Raw genomic sequence first — 13,423 nt, 5'->3', positions numbered from 1 at the left:
CTGGGAGTGTCACCAGGGCCCTGCCATCCCCAGAGCTGGGGCACCCCAAAACACACCCAGGGCTCCCACTGGGGACCCCTCCAACAGCCAGCCCACAGCTGGGGCACCCCAAAACACACGCAGGGCCCTGCCACCCACGCCCAGAGCTGGGGCACCCCAAAACACACCCAGGGCCCTTCCACCCCTCCAACAGCCACTCCCAGAACTGAGGCACCCCAAAACCCATCCAGGGCTCCCATTGGGGACCCTCCTCCAGTGGGACCAAGCACGGTGCAAGGCCAAGGCCACCAGTCCCCAGAGCATCCCTTGGATGGTCCCCAAGAGCATCCCCCGAGGGACCCCAACCCCAAAACCCCTCCAAGAAGCACAGACACCCCAAACCCCACCCCCAAACCCACCGACTCTGTGTTTTCAGCCCTTTCTTTCCCTCTTTTCCCTTCCTTCCCCTCGCCGCGCTCGCTCCCCTCGCTCTCCCCCCCTGGCACGGCTCCACGGCCGTTTCCACATTTGAAGGAGCCACGTTGGTTGGAAAAAGCAAAAGCTCCTGGACAATGATCCACAACCTACCGTGCAATTTGGGGAGGGTGTAATTACACGCCAAAAAAATCCCCGCCTGTGCCGGGGCCGGGAGCTCGGCAGGGAGAGGAGCGGGAGGGACGCGGCCAATGTGGCACCGGGGGAGGGGGAGCTCCCGCTCCGCTCGGGGAGGATTTGGGGAACGCGCTGGGAAAGGGGGACGGGGCAGGGAAAAGGGGGGTGCAGCCCTGGAGAACCCCACGCTGTGCTGGGGGGCTGGGGGATCGTGGATACTGGGAGAACTGGGAGCGCTGGGAGTGCTCTGTGTGTCCCCACTGTCACTGTGCTTGAGAGCTTGGGGGCTCAGTGGAACACTGGGAATACTGGGAGCACTGGGAGCACTGGGAACACTGGGAACACTGAGCTCATTCCATTTTTCCCCCTCCTCCCACTATGCTGAGAAAGCTCTTTGGGATACTGGGAGGGCTGGGAGAGTTCTGTTTGTCCTCATTGTCACTGTGCCGAGAGCTTGAGGGCTCAGTGGACTACTGGGAGCACTGGAAGGGCTCAGTGGAGTACTGGGAGTACTGGGAACACTGGGAATACCGGGGAACACTCATTCTATTTGTTCCCTCCTCCCGCTATGCTAAGAAAACTCATTGGGATGCTGGGAATACTGGGAGAACTGGGAACACTGGGAGCACTGGGAATACTGGGCTCACTCCATTTGTCCCCTTCCTCCCACTATGCTGAAGATTTGAAAGCTCATTGGGATGCTGGGAATACTGGGAGCACTGGGAGAGCTCTGTTTGTCCCCACTGTCACTACGTCAAGAGCTTGGGGGCTCACTGGGAGTACTGGGAATACTGGGAACATTGGGAACACTGGGCTCATTCCATTTGTCCCCTTCCTCCCACTATGCAGAGGTTTGAAATCTTGGAATGCTGGGAATACTGGGAGCACTGGGAGAGTTCTGTTTGTCCTCACTGTCACTGTGCCGAGAGCTTGAGGGTTCAGTGGAACACTGGGAGCACTGGGAACACTGGGAATACTGGGAACACTTGGAACACTCCATTTGTCCCCTTCCTCCCACTGTGCTGAAGGTTTGAAATCTCAGAGTACTGGGGATACTGGGAGCACTGGGCTCGGCCTTCACACCTCCCCTTGTCCCTCCCACCAGGGTACGGAAAGCTTGGAGTTCCACCGGTTACTGGGAGAACTGGGAGAGCTGGGGAGTGTTTAACCTCTGTCCACCCTGTCACTGAGACTGGAGGCTCATGGGAATACTGGGAATACTGGGAATACCGAGAGTTTGTCCCTCCTGCCACCGCGCCGAGGGTTTCCAGGAATGCTGGGAGAGCTGGGCTCAGCCCTCACACCCTGCACTGGGAATACTGGGAGAGCTGGGAATACTGGGAATAATGGGAGTAGTGGGAATAACGGGAATACTGGAGCACTGGGAATACTGAAAGCACTGAGAATACTGAGAGCACTGGGAGCACTGGGAATACTGGGAATAATTGGAGTACTGGGAGCACTGGGAATAATGGGAATACCGGAGCACTGGGAACACTGGGGGTACTGAGAATACGGGGCGCACTGGGAATACTGGGAATAAATGGAGTACTGGGAGCACTGGATATGGAATATCGGGCATGAATATGGGAGTATGACATGAGAGCACTGGGAACACTGGGGGTACTGAGAATATGGGGCGCACTGGGAATACTGGGAATAACTGGGAGCATGGATACGCATTGTGGGTACTGGAGGAGTATGGATACTGATCTGGGCAGCACTGCAGAGTGACCACTCAGGATCTCCCACCAGGACGTTCCCTGATGTTCCTTCAGAAAAGCCCCAAATCCGCTCAATTTAACAATGAAATAACGGGGAGGGGGGCACACATGACACGTCACCCCCCTCCTCCCCCCATTTGGACATTTATTTTTCCTGCCATTAAATTTCAATATTAAATAAAACACCCTGGGGGAGGGGCGGCGTGGGGGTCACTTGTGTGCCCACGCGCGTCTGTGGGGCCACGACAGTGACACAGCCCTGTCCCCAGCCCTGTCCCCTTCTCCAGCCCCAGATCCATTCCCAAACTCCAGATCCCTTCTCCAGCCCCATAACCACCCTCAGATCCATTCTGCAGCCCCAGATCCATTTTCCAGCCCTGTATCCATTCTCCAGCCCCATAACCAGCCCCAGATCCCTTCTCCATTCTCCAGATCCATTCTGCAGCCCCATATCCAGCCCCAGACGCCTTTTCTAGCCCCAGATCCCTTCTCCATTCCCCATATCTATTCTCCAGCCCCATAACCAGCCCCATATCCCTTTTCCAGCCCCATATCCCTTCTCCATTCCCAATATCCCTTCTCCAGCCCTGTATCCATTCTCCAGCCCCATAACCAGCCCCATATCCCTTCTCCAGCCCCATATCCCTTCTCCAGCCCCAGATCCCTTCTCCAGCCCCAGATCCCTTCTCCAGCCCCATAACCAGCTCCATATCCCTTTTCCAGCCCCAGATCCCTTCTCCATTCCCCAGATCCCCTCTCCAGCCCCATATCCAGCCCCATATCCAGTCTCCAACCCCATATCCCTTTTCCAGCCCCAGATCCCTTCTCCATTCCCCAGATCCCTTCTCCAGCCCTGTTTCCAAGCATCCAAGACACGTTGCAAGCGAAGCCTCCTCCAATCCTGCCCCGGCGACTCGAAAAGCCCTGGCCGGGCTCCAGGCTGAAGATGTGTCTTTAATTTTTGCAGCATGACAGAAAAGAAAAGAATGTCATCGGCTTGGGTGTTTTTTTTCTTTCCTTTTTTTTTTTTTTTTTTATGTATATATGGAGAGGGAGGGGAATTAAAAAAAGGGGGGGAAGGACGGGATGATGCCACCTCATCAACCCCCGGCCGCCCGCCCCAGGAATGCAGGACAAGGGGTTGGGGGCTGGGAAAAGGGAAGAATTCCCACTTTGAATAAGAAAAAAAAATATAATAAAGAAGGAGAATATAAAAAAAAATTTTTAAAAAAAGGCTGGAAAAGTCATTAGGATCCTCAGAAGCAGAATGGGAGATGCTGAGCTCAGGCCTGGGCTCCTGCAGGGTTTGGGTGCTCCCACCTGGGACCCCCCAGCTTCTTTGGGGTGTTTGGGGATGGGGGTGTCACACTCAGCCCCCCCTCAGCTTTTGGGGCAGCCCTAGAGCCTTTCCTGCGAGTTCCAGACTGGTTTGTACTGGTGCAAACTGGGCGCGTGGCCACAGGGCTCAGAATGGAGGCAGCCACCCCAAAAAGAAAAGCGGCACCCCAAAAACATGGAGACCACCCCGAAAACTTGGGGACCACCCCAAAACGAAAAGGGGCACCCCAAAAAGAAAAGGAGCACCCCAAAAACTTGGGGGCCACCCCAAAAATTTGGGATCCTCTCCCAAAAAATTTGGTCGTGCCAAAAAGTTGAGGTATGCCCAAAAATGCGAAGAGCGCCCCAAAATTTTATGGGCGCCCCAAAATTTCTGTGGCTGCCCCAAAAATCGCCTGGCCACCTCCGGGGTGCCCCGAGGGTGAGGGGCAAGGATGAAGAGGTGCAGCCCCCCACTCATTTTGGGAGGGAAGCCCCCAAAAAGGGGGCGCGGGGGGTCCGGGGCAGGGCGGGGGTTTGTTTGCCGAGGAGCTGGAGCAGACAGCGGCATCTGGAGCCGGTTAGCTCCCCCCGGCAGCCCAGACACATGGATCGGATTAATTCCCTTCTCTCTCCCCCCCTCCCTTCCCTCGGCAGCCCCGGGAGCCGCTCCCGAGCCCAGGTTCCCCATCCCGCACCCACAGGACCCCCCCAAAAACCCGTGTGTCCCCCCTTGGTGGTGATGATGATGATGATGATGATGGTGATATCCCTCCAGGTGTGACACGCAGGTGTCCGACCCCACCCCTGCCATGTCCCCAGCACCAAAAACCCCCAGAGACCCCCCCAGTTCACAGCCGCCCCCCCCCACCATTGTCCCCGTGCCGTGGGGACGCGGTGGGCGGCGCCGTGCCTCAGTTTCCCCCGCGGCGGCCGCAGCGCGGCACCGCCCCGGCTATTCCTGGTGGCCTCCGGCCCTCGGCGCCCTCAATTGCGGCGGCAGGGCCGAACCCCGTAATCACGGCCGCGACTCCCCGGCTATTTCCAGGGCAAATTGCTTAAATTGGTCGCCGGGATGCCAACGCCGCCCTCGGTGTGGGGGCACCGCCGCACCGGGGGGGCTGTGACACCAACGGGGACCCCCAGTCTTGCTCATGGGGTGCCTCCACCCAGGGTGGGTGCAATGGGATGGGGAGATGGGGTGGGACCCCGAGAAGGGGCTGGGACCCCGCCCTAGGGGCTCATTTCCCACTCTGCACCCCCATAGTCAGGCCTGGGGGTCACCCCATGATTCAGGGCTGGGACCCCCTTGGGGGGCTCATTTTCCCCTCTGCACCCCCACATTCCTCCCATAGTCAGGCCTGGGGGTCACCCCCTGTCTGCACCCCATCATTCAGGGCTGGGACACCCTTGAGGGCTCCTTCCCCCCATCTACACCCCCTCATCCCCCCATAGTCAGGCCTGGGGGTCACCCCCTGTCTGCACCCCATCATTCAGGGCTGGGACACCCTTGGGGGGCTCATCCCCCCTGAACCCCCTCATCAAGGGCTGGAACCCCCTTGGGGGGCTCATCCCCCACATCCAGACCTGGTTCTTTTTTGGGGAGCTGATCCCCCCATTCTGAACCCCTGAACTGCCACAGCCCTGGGCTGGGCCCTTCCTGGGGGGCTCCTTCCCCCTCTGTACCCCCTCATTCAGGGCTGGGACCCCCTTGAGGGGCTCCTTCCCCATCTGCACCCCCTCACTGCAGACCTGGGGGTGTCTGGGGCAGTTTTTGGGGTGCAGGGGCTCGGGGGGGGTTCCCAGGCCGGGAGCAGCCGCCCAGGCCAGGCCCCAGTCTGGGCTCCGGGATGGAAACTCTGAGGGACGAGCTCCACGCCGAACATTTTCCGTTCCCGACTCCTTTTTTTTCCCTTTCTATTCCTTTTTTTTTATTTTTTTTTTACATTTTTTTCCCTTCTCCTCTTCAGTTTCATTGAAGAATTTGCTGCTCCCCCCTCCCTATTCCCCGGGGAGGGGGCGATGCTCCCCAACCCTGTCCTGACCATGGGATTGGGGTGGGGGATTTGGGGGTACCATGAGCACCCCAAAACCCCCCAGGGAGGGGATCCCCCATCCCTGAACCCCCCGAAAAGCATCCCCAGGACGAGGAACGGGGACAGGGATGGGGACGGGGATGGGGACAAGGGCGGGGATAGGGACAGGGATGGGGACGGGAATGGGGACAGGACTGGGGGGCACAGGAGCGCTCAGGGACAGCAGCGGGACCCCGAGCGCTGCCGGTTCTGGCTGGAGCCGTCCCGGTGACCTCATCGGCCGTGGCTGGCCCGGTGCCCGCCGCCTGCCGGGGCCGGTGGCTCCGGTGCCACGTGGCCGGGTCGTGGCGCTGCCAGCGCCCGCCTCGCACCCTCTGCCACCCCATAGTGGGGTCACCCGGGGGAAAGGGGACCCCAAAACCTCGGTGCAAGGGGATGCGGACCCCCAGAGCCCCCCAGGAGGGAGGGAGTGAGGGGTTGGTGGTTTGGGGAGGGGGACAGACCTGTGGGGTGTCCTGTGGGTCCCAAAAGGCTTCTCTGGCACCGAAATCTCACCAAAACCCCAAAACCGACCCTTTTGGGGGGGTCTGAGTGCTGGGGGGAGCCAGGCACTGCGTGGGGCTTTGGGTGGGCTCGGGGTATTTGGGTTGGTGGGAGGAGCTGTTGGGGTGGGGTCCTCAGGTGGTTTGGGTGATTGGGTTGGGGTCCTCAGGTCCCTGGGGCTGTTTGGGTTGGGGAATTGCTCGGGATATTTGGGTTATCGGGGTTTGGAGCTGGGGAGCTCTGTTGTTGGGGTTTTTGGGGGTATTTGGGTGGTTCGGGGGGCTCTGGGCTGGGGGTCAGGGCCCAGCTGTGCACTCAGGAACCCCCCACCCCAAAGGAGGAGCTGGGGCCGGGCAGGGGGAGCAGCGCTGAGCCCCCCCCGCCCCCAGGAGGGTCCCTCCAGCTGGAGCTCGGCCCAGCAGCAGCAGCAGCGATGCTCCAGCTCTTCCTCCTCCTCCTCCTCCTCCTCCCCGGCCCCACGTCAGCACCTCCTGCCCGCTCCCCCAGTTCATCCCAGTTCCCTGCCAGGGGCTGGGAGCAGCACGGCCCAGGGGGGGTTAACTCTTCCCTCGCAGCCCCACAGTGTCCCCCTGTCCCTCCCGTGTCCCCCCAACCCCATGGAACCCCCAAACAGACCCAAGGGTTCCCCCAGCGCCACCCTCATCCCCTTAGCAGCTCCCCATTCCTGATGGGGTGTCCCTGATCCCCGCAGTGTCCCCAATTCCTGAAGTGCCCCCCGATCCCCACGGTGTCCCCGATCCCCCCAGTGCCCCCCGATCCCCACAGTGCCCCCCGATCCCCGCAGTGTCCCCCATTGTCGCAATGTCCCCCATTCCCGCAGTGTCCCCATCTCCACGGAATTCCCGTTTCTGATGGGGTCTCCTCGTCCTTTCCTTGTCCCCCCCCATCCCCACGGTGTCCCCCCCGTCCCCGCCACGTCCCTTTGGCACCGGGGCTCGGCCGTCGTGGAAACAGAGATGGGGGGGGGGACTGGGCGTGGCGTGCCCTGGGGGGCGTGGCCTGCGGGGAGGGGGCGCGGCCACCCAACCAAAGCTTTTCAAAGGGATGAAATTGGGGCAAAGCCAGAAAAGTTTAAAAGTCTTTCCTCAACCACCCCCCCCCCAAAAAAAAAAGAACCCGGGCTGGCCCTGCACACGTGTGAGGGGAAACTGAGGCACGGGGGGGATGACACGGTGTCCCCGAGTCGCGGGCGGTGCTGGGGGTCCTGTACAGCAGCGGGGAGCAAAGGGGGGTCCCCCAGCCCGGGGGGAGCAGCCGTGTCCCCCCCAAGCGGAGACGCGGCGGGACCGGGACCAGGACCGGGCCCGTTGCGGGCGCTGCCTCCGCCCCCGGCGGGGCTCCCCCCCCGTTCCGCACCCCCCGAACGCAGGGCGGGCTCAGGATGCCCCTGGCGAGCACCCCGGCCCCGACACGTCCCCGGCGCTGCCTCCACGTCGGCAGCGGGAGGAGGAGGAGGCTGGGGGGGCTGAGGGGGTCCCCGTCTGGTGCTGCGCCCCACCCTGCTCATCCCGGGGGGGTCGGAACTGGGAGCGCCCCCCGAGGGGCCGGCAGGGCACCGGCAGGGCTGGGACAGTGCCACCATCAGGGCTGGGGACAGTGCCACCATCCGGGCTGCAACTGCCACGCTGTGCCATGGGCAAGGCTGGGGATGGTGCCACCATCAGGGCTGGGTTGTGCCACGCTGCGCCACAGGAAGGGCTGGGCCATGGCAGGGGAGGGGACAACCCACGCTGTGCCACAGACAGGGCTGGGCACACGGGGCGGTGTCATGGGGACACGCTGGTGCCACCCCTGAGGGCTGCGGGACACCAGTGACACCTGTGGCACCCACGGGCTCACCCTCAGGGGGGCAGGGGGTCACTGCTGCTCCACAGGGCTTGGGAGGACAATGGGGGGTGTGGTGGGGCCAAGGGGGGCTTTTAGGGACTGATGGTGCCACGCTGTGATGCTGTCCCTTGTGCCAGCTGCCTGTCTGTCCCTTCTCTCATGTAACCTGTCATGCATCCATCCATCCATCCATCCATCCATCCATCCATCCATCCATCCATCCATCCATCCCATCTGACTATTTTACACTCTTTTTATTTGTTTCTCGCCCCATCCCTCTGTCCCTCCATCCCTTCTCCATCCCCACATGGGCTCGGGTGTGTGCCAGGCGTGTGCATCCCCTGCGTGTGCCACCACCCGCCTGTGTCACCCGTGTCCTCTCAGGGACATCCCCAGGGGCCACCCAGACCCACCCGACACCTCCATGGCCGCGGTGGCCCCCTGAGCCCGTTCCGGTGCCGTTCCCGTTCCCGGTGGATCCCGGGCTGTCCCCGGCCGGTGCCGGTGGATCCCGGCTGTTGTTCCCCGGTCGTTCCCGGTGGACCCCGGGCTGTCCCCGGCCAGTGCCGGTGCCGGTGCCCGCTCCGCCGGCCGTGTCCGGCTCCATCCCCGCGGCCCGCAGCCAAATTCCTCCGCCTCCGCAGGAAGCCGGCGGCGCAGCGGGGCCGGGCCCGGCCGCAGGGATGCCGGAGGATGCCGGGGCGGAGGAGAGCGAGCGGCTCGGCCCCGAGCGTCACCCTGGCAGCGGCAGCGGCGGCTCCTTCGAGGAAGCGGGCGAGGATCCGGCCCGTGACGTCCCTCGGCATGGCCTGGCCCGGCCGCGCTCGCTCGAGGAACCCGCTCGGCCCCGGGCAGCCCCAACCCCGGGGGGTTCGCTCCCCACAGCCCGAGCGGGAGGAGGGGGCGGCTCCTGGAGCGGGCATCGCTGTCCCGGGAGCCTCAGGGGTGGGAGGAGAGAATGGTGGGCTCGGGCAGTGCCGGCGCTGTGTGCCCGGCATTTCCATCCCTGGTGCTGCTCCCATCCCTGGGCATCGTTCCCATCCCCAGGTACCGCTCCGGGCCCCAGGTACCACTCCCACAGCCCCGCTGTGTGCCCGGCATTTCCATCCCTGGGCATCGTTCCCATCCCCAGGTACCGCTCCTGGCCCCAGGTGCTGCTCCCACAGCCCCGCTGTCCCTCCAAGCCCGGCTGATGTCCCCATCCCTGGGTCCTGCTCCTTTTCCCGGCTCTGAGCTCCCCCTGATCCCTGCTGCCACCCCTGGGTGCTGCTGCCACCCCTGGGTGCTGCTCCCTCCCTCCGTTCCAGGGCCGGAATCCCTCTCCCATCCCCTCCTCCTTACACCATTCCCCCTCCCCCGGTGGGCTCGGGGGGTCCCTCCGTGCTGCCGGCGCTGCTCAAACACAAACACGGCTCATGGAAAATGTGAGCGGCCGATAAGCGGGGCCGGCCCGGGGCCAAGTGGAACAGCGCGGGCCTGGCTGCGGCCTCCGAGCAGGGGGAACAGCTCGGGACTCCCTCGCTCCTCCCCGCCCCCGGCACCTCCCGGGCACCCGGCCCGGTCACAGGCCCGGGACAGGGGGACAGCGAGGGGCTCCAGCGTGGTGGCACCTGGGCTCCGGCCAGCCCTGCCCTGCAGAGGGGCAGAGACACCGGGGGTGGTGGCGGGAAATGCCCAGGGGTGGTGACAGAAGGAGAGGATGAGGTGCCCAGGGATGATGACAGAAAGGGAGGATGAGGTGCCCAGGCATGGTGACAAGAGGGGAGGATGAGATGCCCAGGGTTGGTGGCACATGGGCAGCACAGAGATGCCCAGGGACAGTGGCACACGGACAGCACAGAGATGCCCATGGGTGATGCTAGGCAGGCAGGATGGAGATGCCCAGGGATGGTGCCAGGCAGGGAGGATGAAGGTGCCCAGGGCCGGTGCTGATGGCGAGGATGGCAGTGCCAGGAGGGCACGATGCAGATGCCCGGTGCTGGTGCCAAGTGAGGGGGATGCAGACGCCCGGTGCCACTGCCAGCTGGGCACGATGCAGGTGCCCGGGGCCGTGCCAGGAGGGCACCGGGAGGCACAGCCCAGCCCCTGGCCGGAGGTGTGTGGGCCGGGAGCAGCCGGGCCGAGCAGCCCGTTTGTTTCTCATTAGCGGCTCTTGGCAGGAGCTGTGGAAAAAATCGCTTCAAACAGGGAGCTGGAAGGGAAAGGCCGGGCCGAGGGAGGGGAGAGGGGCCGCGGTGGGGAAGGGGGGCACGGGGCCAGGCGGGGGCGGGGAGGGGGCTGCGGGACAGGGGGACACACGGGGTCCTCTCGGCGGCATCGCAGTGACCGAGGAGCTGCAGCGGGGTCCGTGTGGGGATCTCGGCCGTGCACACTCGGACACGCTTGCACACGCGTGTGCACAGAGCAGCGAGCACAGCGCGGGTGTGTGCCCGCACCCCACGGCCCGAGCGGGCCTGGGGAGGGGACAGGGACACGCGGCCGTCACCTCCCTCCCCACGAAGCATCCTGACCCCGCTCTCCCGGGGAAACTGAGGCACACCGGGAGCGCCTGCGGGGCCGCCCCGCCGCCGCTTCTCAGGGTTTTTGGGGGGACCGCGGGGGACCCGGGTCCTCCCTGCCTCGGGTTCTGCGGTGACAGCGGCGGTGCCACCCCGCGGTGGCCGTGCCAGGGTGGCAGCGGTGCCCGGCTGTCCCGCGGGTCCCCTCCCGGGACACGCCCTGGCCTGGGAAAGGCGGGAGCGACGAGCCGGGGTGACCTGGGGACACGGCCGGGGATGGCGCTGGTCCCTGCGCCAGGGCTGGTGGCACCGTGGCAGCCTTGGCAGCCGGGAGCGGGGTTGGCACAGCGTCCGTGCAGGCTCAGGGGCCGTGTGCCAGGGCATGGTGTGCGTGTGTGTGTGACCGTGTGTGTGTGCCCAGCTGTGCCCGGGTGTGTGCACCCTCCGTTCCATTCCAGCACCCACCTGGCATTGCAGATGTTTCTGCCTCCAGCTGGGATTTCATTCCCCGGGCTGGTGTGGGATGAGGAGCCCGAAGGGAGCCCCGGGCACCCTCTGATGCCCTGGGGGACACGAGGGGACACCCACCAGCACCCTGGGCTGGGCTCAGGGGCAGCACCCACCCCGGGGGTGAAGAACCCCGTGTCCGGCAGCAGTGACCCAAAATCACCTCAGCCAGGACTGAGGGGGGCTCCCCTGGTTGAGGGGGGCTCTGCCGCATGGGGAGGCCGATTTTGGGGGGTCCCCACCAGGGCACGGGAGGACAGGTGGTGACAAATCCCCTGCTAAGCCCTTGAGCCAATTACGCGGCTGCAGCTGCCTGACCCGTGCGGCCAAGCCCCGGTGCCCCGGGCAGCCCTAAACCCCTTAGCGGGATGATCCTGCTTAGGGCATCCCACAGCCCGATCCCTGCAGCCCTCCGCGGCTCCAGCTCCCCCTCCCAAACCCTCACCAGCCTCCTCGTCTGCTCTTGAGCCACTCATCTGCTTTGTCACCCGCTGCCATGGGGCTGGGGGAGCAGGGTGGGCATCTCCGGGTCACCCCTGGACCACTCCCAGATCACCCCTGGTTCACCCACCTGCTCTCTCCTGAATCACCCTGAATCACTTCTGGATCACCCTCGGATCGCCCCTGAATCACCCCCGAATTACCCCCTGATCACCCACCTGTTCTCCTTCCAGATCGCCCCCAAATCACCCCCGAATCACCCCCAAAATTACCCCTGGTTCATTCCTCGGATCACCCCCAAATCACCCCCGAATCACCCCTAGATCGCCCCTGGTTCATTCACTGAATCACCCACAAATCACCCACAAATCACCCACCTGCTCTTCCTCCGGATCACCCCCAAATCATCCCCGAATCACCCCTAGATCGCCTCTGGATCACCCCTCGTTCATTCACTGAATCACTCACAAATCACCCACCTGCTCTTCCTCCGGATGACCCCCAAATCACGCCCGGTTCATTCCCCGGCTGGCCCCCCTCTGCCCCCGGCGCGGGGCTCAGGCGCTGATGGGATTTCGGAGCTTACAGCGCTGAGCCGGCGGCTCTTCACACCCGCGGGGGGATCCCGCTCCTTCGGCCTCGCCGCTGGCTCCTCGCCCTCCCCTCGGCCCGGCCACGGCTCCCGCCAGGGCCAGCGGTCCCCTGTGCCACCCTGAGCACCCTTTGTGCCACCCTGAGCACGCCCTGTGCCACCCGTGCCACCCCTCATCCCCCCATTATTGGGGACAGCCCCCTCAGCAAGGTGCCAGCCCCCCTTGGCACGGTCCCACCCTTCCAAAAGCCCCTAAAATGACCCGAATCACCCCGAAATGCCCCACGGCGGGTGCCCCAGGGCCCCCCACCCAGGGCAAGGTGCGCAGCGGGGCAGGGAGGGTGCAAAGGGCGCGGGCTGGGACGCTGGGCCGGGCCCGGAGGTGGCCCCGGTCCAGAGGGCGGCGGTGGCACCGAGGGGACGCGGCGGCGCCGGGGGACACCGGGTTCGGTTCGTTTGGGGGGGGCCGTGCCCGGGTGGGGTCCTTGGGGATGGGGACATGGAGAGACCCTGGGAGCTGGGGAGGGGGCAGGTGGGGAGGGGGACATGCCAGCCCCCAGCACGCACCTCTCGGTGTCCCCAGGGCCATGATCTTCCTCATCGCCATCACCTTCATCGCCATCACCGTCCTCCTCCTCATCTTCCACATCCTCCGCAAGCTCTGCCAGGAGCCCGTGCCCCCCCCCGCCTACAGGAACCCGCAGAGCCCCCCGCCCGCCCCGCCCTACGGAGACCCCCAGGGCCCCGTGCCACCCCCGCTGTCGCTGATGCCCACCCTGCCCAGCCTGCCCAGCGCCGCCATCCCCGCGGGGCTGGAGCCCCCGCCCTACAGCGAGGTGGGTCCCGCCCGCCCTCTGAGGGGCTGGGCTGAGCCCGAATGGGGCCGGGGAGGGCTGTGGGGTGATGGGATTTGGGGTGTGGGGTGATGGAGCATGGGATGCTGGGCTGCCCTGCCTTCTGTCCTCCTCTTTCCCTGGGGAGCCCCCTGAGTGCCCCATGTCCCCCTCACACTGACACTCCTCTCCCTCAGGTGACAGCCAAGCCCTTCCTGTACCCCCTGCCCGAGGGGCCGTGCCCCCAGTGTGGCCACAACCCCACAGCTCAGCCCCCCGTCAGCGCCCGGACCTAGAGGTGACCTCCAAGGACAGCTGGTGACAACCTCCCTGTCAGCCAGGGGGACACGGACCCTTGGGGACCACCCAGATGGCCCCGTTTCCCCAAGCCATCCCACTGAGAATTCCCCTATTTATTATATTTAAAAGTGCAAAGAGTTCCGGACTCTGCTGGGGGGAGGGGAGTGCAAAGGGAGCGGGGTGGGGAGTTTAA

This window comes from Zonotrichia leucophrys, chromosome 27 (genome assembly GCF_028769735.1).
Source record: "Zonotrichia leucophrys gambelii isolate GWCS_2022_RI chromosome 27, RI_Zleu_2.0, whole genome shotgun sequence".
NCBI classification, from domain to species: domain Eukaryota; kingdom Metazoa; phylum Chordata; class Aves; order Passeriformes; family Passerellidae; genus Zonotrichia; species Zonotrichia leucophrys.
This window is presented reverse-complemented; position numbering follows the sequence as displayed.